This window comes from Cibotium barometz, chromosome 15 (assembly GCF_041138505.1).
Source record: "Cibotium barometz isolate CiBa-2024 chromosome 15, ASM4113850v1, whole genome shotgun sequence".
Classification (NCBI taxonomy): domain Eukaryota; kingdom Viridiplantae; phylum Streptophyta; class Polypodiopsida; order Cyatheales; family Cibotiaceae; genus Cibotium; species Cibotium barometz.
In genome coordinates, this window is record NC_141060.1 from 29561871 (window position 1) to 29567345 (window position 5475).

A 5475-nucleotide genomic window follows, 5' to 3' on the forward strand; every position below is an offset into this window, starting at 1 on the left:
ATAACAATTTCTATATGCTTCCTTATATGCATAGAATTTAATTCTGAAGAAAGTAACACTTTTTTAATAAAATATTTTTAGAATGTTTTTTTTCTATACCTAGGATGAAAAATAACACTTTAAGAATACATATACGATGGGAATTACTCTTTTTGAATAATAAAAAAAGTAAAACTTATTTTACATAATTTTAGAAAATTTTACCATAACCTCCTTTGTATGGTTGACCATTTTTTAATTTTTAACTCTCTAAAATTAATTAGAATTTCACCAAGAGTATTTAAATCATTCTAGTGTAAACATTTTATCTAAATGATTGAATTCCAATTGTTATAGGAATTTCTCTTTTATCATTAAATATATTTATTATAATTTTCTCATTTCTTAATTATTTACTTACACATAAACTTAAAAATTAGTTTTCCATTGAATGTGACAAAAACCATTCTTTTAACCTAGGATATTCAATCCTAGAATATGATAGGAAGTCCTCTTTTCACGTTATGCATAAGAATGAATTATGCATCAATTTCTTAAAAAATTTGCCATAGCTTTGCTCCTATTACTGGCAATTTATAAATTTTATGAAAATAATAAGACAGTAAAATAATTATGATAGTATAACTATCTTTTAGCATTAATACTTTTATCGTCGAGGACAACGATTTCTTAATGGGGAGAGAATGTAACATACCTCCAAGATTAACTAAGTTAACATTAAAGATAATCCTAAGTTTTGGATGCTACAAATTTGAGTAATGAATTCCAGCAACTAAGTTTCAGTGGTTTTTTCGTAGCAATAAAGATTCTAAGTGTTAAAATTAAGTGAAAATTCAAGATTGAGTTTTCAATTAGTTAGTATACTCAAAGGAAGCCTTTAAGTTTGTAGATGGACATGCAAATCGAAATTTGATAAAAAAGTAAAACATGACCTATTTTTGGAGTCAACTTTCACATACAGCTGATTTTGGCAATTCCGCTCGCATTGGGTCGGAGACCGCATGCGTTCTCGTAATTTTAAGTATCCACACAACTAGTACTTGATAACCATGTGTGAAGTTATACCTATTGTAGATTGCAGCCCTCCCTGACAGAAGATCTTGTTGGAATTAGGGTTGCAGGAAAGCACACAAAGCTTGGAGAAGAAGAAGCAAGAATGCACACAACACAAAGTGTATTAGATTGTGTCAATGTACAAAAGATAAGTTAGCCCTAGAAGTATAGGCGTATATACAAGCTGGGGGAAAAAACCTCCTAAAGAGGGACTTGTGGACACTCTTGTGTCATAGCAACCAGCCCAATCTGAGTCCGAAAAAGCATGTAAATCTGGCGGCAACGATCCCCCCTTGGGATAAAACAACCCAAGATGTATGGTGCCACTTAAGTAGCGAAAGATGCGTTTAACTGCCTTCCAATGTTGAGACCCTGGGCTATGCATAAACCTGCTCACCTGTGAGACTATAAAGTGAATGTCCGGCCTCGTAATGCATACATAAATGAGACAACCAACAGCTGTCTGATAGAGTGTGACATCAAAGTGATCTCCAGCATCATGAAGACTCAACTTCAAACCTGTCTCCATTGGAGTAGCAATAGGCTTGCAGTCTTCAAGGCCAAATCTCCGCAACAATGTCTCAATATACTTTGTCTGACACAAAGCAATACCTCCATCACACTGCTTAAATTGTATCCCCTAATAATGATGCAAATGCCCCAAATCTGACATCTCAAAAAGGCATTCAAATCAGCAATATGACTCTCATTTGGTCCTGTGAGCAGCATGTCATCGACATAGAGAGCAATGATTAGATGTACACCATCCACATGTTTAACATACAAAGTGCTTTCTGTTGGACTATTTTGAAAACCATGTGCAGTCAAATATGTATGTATCTTTTCATACCAAGCTCATGGAGCTTGCTTTAAACCATATAAAACCTTTTTCAACCTGCACACTTTGTTTTCCTGCCCTCTTTGAACAAAACCACGAGGCTGCGATACATACACCTCCTCATGCAAATCTCCATTCAAGAATGTAGTCTTTATGTCCAACTGATGTACATTCCAACCATTATGAGCTACCAATGCACAAATGCTACGAATGGTAGTCATACGACAAGTGGGAGCAAAGGTCTCATCAAAATCAATGCCCTTTTCTTGAGCATAACCCTTTGCAACAAGTCTAGCCTTATAGCGATCAACACTGCCATCTGGCTTTCGTTTCAACTTAAAAACCCACTTACATCCAATGGCCTTTTTACCAATGGGCAAATCACACAAAGACCATGTACCATTCTTGATTATAGTATCATATTCACTTTGCATTGCAGCCAACCAATTTTCTGAATTTTGTGCCTCATCAAATGAAAGAGGTTCTTCCTCTTCACACATACCAGACACAGCCAAAGCATAACAATCTGATGCATAAGGGGCATGCTGAAAACCTGAACGAGTATGACTAGTCATAGGTGCATCAATCTTACTATCACGCAAGGTTTGCACCAGCCATTTAGGCATACCTCTAGCCTGCTCATTTTCAGCCCTATCCTCATGAATTACATCCTATAAATCTGCATCAGAAATAGGCTGATCTATGATGTCGTTTGAAATTTGCATAGGCTGAATATTTGCCTCATTAGGACTTACATTTGAATTCCCACCTATAAAGAGAGGCAACAATGTATCAAATACATCTCGTGAGCTCACACCTATCTCTTTGGTACATGATAACAAAGGCTGCACAGCATCTTCCACAAAAACAACATCTCGACTAATCAAGGTACGCTTTGACTGCGGATGATACAATCTGTAACCCTTGCTCTCAGCACTATAACCAACAAAAATGCATTTGACAACCTTATCATCCAATTTTCTACATTGTTGCACAGGCACGAAAGCATAGGCCAAGCAACCAAAGAAACGTAAGTGACCAATAGAAGGCTTCCTGCCATGCCAAGCTTCGTATGGAGTAATAGACTGCAAGGCCTTAGTGGGACACCTGTTGAGTACATATGCAGCACACATGACAGCCTCAAGCCAAAACGCATGTGGCAAAGCTTGGCTCTTGACCATACATCGTGCCATCTCCATAAGTGACTTGTTTTTCCTCTCAGCAACACCATTTTGCTGAGGGGTATATGGCACTGTACATGGTGTTTTATCCCACGATTAGCCAGAAATGCATCAAACTCTTTAGACATGTACTCCCCCCCTCGATCAGAACGGAGGGTGCCCACAGTACAATTGGATACATTTTCAACCATAAGAAAAAATTGTTTGAAGCACAAAAACACTTCGAACTTTGTCTTCAGTGGATATACCCATGCATGCCTTGAGTAATCATCAATGAAAGTCACGAAGTACAAGTGTTTACCAAATGACGGAGTTTGCATAGGCCCACATACATCACTATGTACAAGTTACAATTTGCGAGTGGCCCGCACAGAACCATCCTTTGAAAACACAGAACGCTGCATTTTGCCCAAAATACAGCCTTCACAAACATGTTTCAATGGTGCCTCAAGAGGGGGCAGTGAAGCAACCATATCAATATTCTGCAAACGCAGCAAACTAGCAAAGTTTAGATGACCAAAACGAGCATGCCATAGTTTTGCATCTAAAACTGCCTTTTCATCAGAAACTACATTTGCTGAATCTTCCACACACTTGTCATAAGAATTGAGCCTATATAGCCCACGAAACAAGGTGCCAGATACAATAATCGTATCACCAGAAGTCAAATCATGAACAGTACATCTGTCATCCACAAATTTGACTACAAGTCCAAGTCTAGCAAGCACAGAGACAGACAATAGATTCTTCTTTATCCCTGGCACATACAAAGCATCTAAAAGTGTGAAAGTGCTGCCATTTGCAGCAGTAAGCATAATTTTACCAATGCCCTTCACTGGGTAAGAAGCATTATTGGCACATGTGATAGTATTCCCATTAGGGATAGCCTCAAGAGAAGTGAACATATCACGATGCGAGGTAATGTGCTTTGTAGCACCACTGTCAAAATACCAAACATGAGAGTCAACAGAAACTGCCAAACATGCATCATGTACAGATGGGTCATACTGGCAATACACGCTAAACGCCCATTCTGTATCCTGCACAACATTTGCAGAATCTGCATTTGTAGAAGCATCCGCTATTGTGGCTGCATTTGACTCTTTCTTCTTTGCCTCTTTAGCCTTTAGCTTAGGGCAATTCTTAATGACATGATCATTTGCCTTACAATAGTTGCACCTGGTCTTTTTCTTGCCTTTATCAAGAGCCTTCTCAGACTTATTGTTGCTACCTGTGGAAGGAGAAGAAGTTGCAGACCTACTAATAGGAGAAGAAACAGTGGAAGGGGCTGCCTTACCACTTCTTCTCTGCTGTTGGGCAGCAATAAATGCTTGATCAACTGCACGTTGCCTGGCCCTATTTTGCCTGGACTGCGCTTCTTACAAGAGCTTGTTGACTAAAGTATCATACTTGACAACATCAGGTCTGTCCTCATTAAGAAGTCTCCACGTGGAAGCAAAAGTCTGATATGTCTCAGGTAAAGCATCAAGAACAGTCTGCACAAGAGAATGATCAAGAATAATCTCACCTGTAGAAATCAACTGTTCTTTGATATCTTTAATCTCAGCAAGAAAAACATTCATGTCATCATCTTCTTGCATAATCTTCAATTTTAGCTCTTTACGCAGGTAAGCAATTTTTGCCTCGTTACGACCTGCATACAAACCAGCTAGAATATCCCAAGCCTGTTTTGCTGTTTTAGCTGAATGAATATGTGGGGTGATGTTACGTTTGACAGAAAGTGCAATCAAGGCATGAGCCTGCGCATCTTTACCATTCCAAAACGAGCTTGTTCAGCAGTGGGTAAAACAGTAGCAACAGTAGAGCTGCTAGAACCTGCAACATCCTCAACAGATCCTACATCCACAGAACCTGGACGTACATCTGTACCCTGCACAATGTTTCACACTCCTTTTGCAACCAAAACATGCTACATCATGTATGCCCAAAGTGGATAGTTGCTGTCTCCATCCAGTTTGTCTTCAGCAGACAACATGCGAAATACATCATTGCTGTTATCAGCCATGGCCACTGACTGAAACTGATGCAAAAGCTACCTGTAATGAAGCAAAGACTGAACAGAAGACAACTTGTGCTATGTAGCACGGTCCACAATAGAACACGTATGCCTGTTTTGCAGAAAACTGCACTGTCAAAATTTCTGCAGAAAATGACGAAAACACATGTGCAGAACTTGAAATGCAAAAACGGAGCCCGAAACGACCTTAGATGCAAATTCTGAGAACGCAAAGCCCAACGGGTGTATTTGCAGAGTCTAGGGACCTGCAAGCGCTCATGAAAACTCACCTCAATCGGAGAACATGAGTCGGAGGGTGCTGGCGGCGTAGCCCTAGGAGCCGATGCTTGCTCTGATACCAATTGTTGGAATTAGGGTTGCAGGAA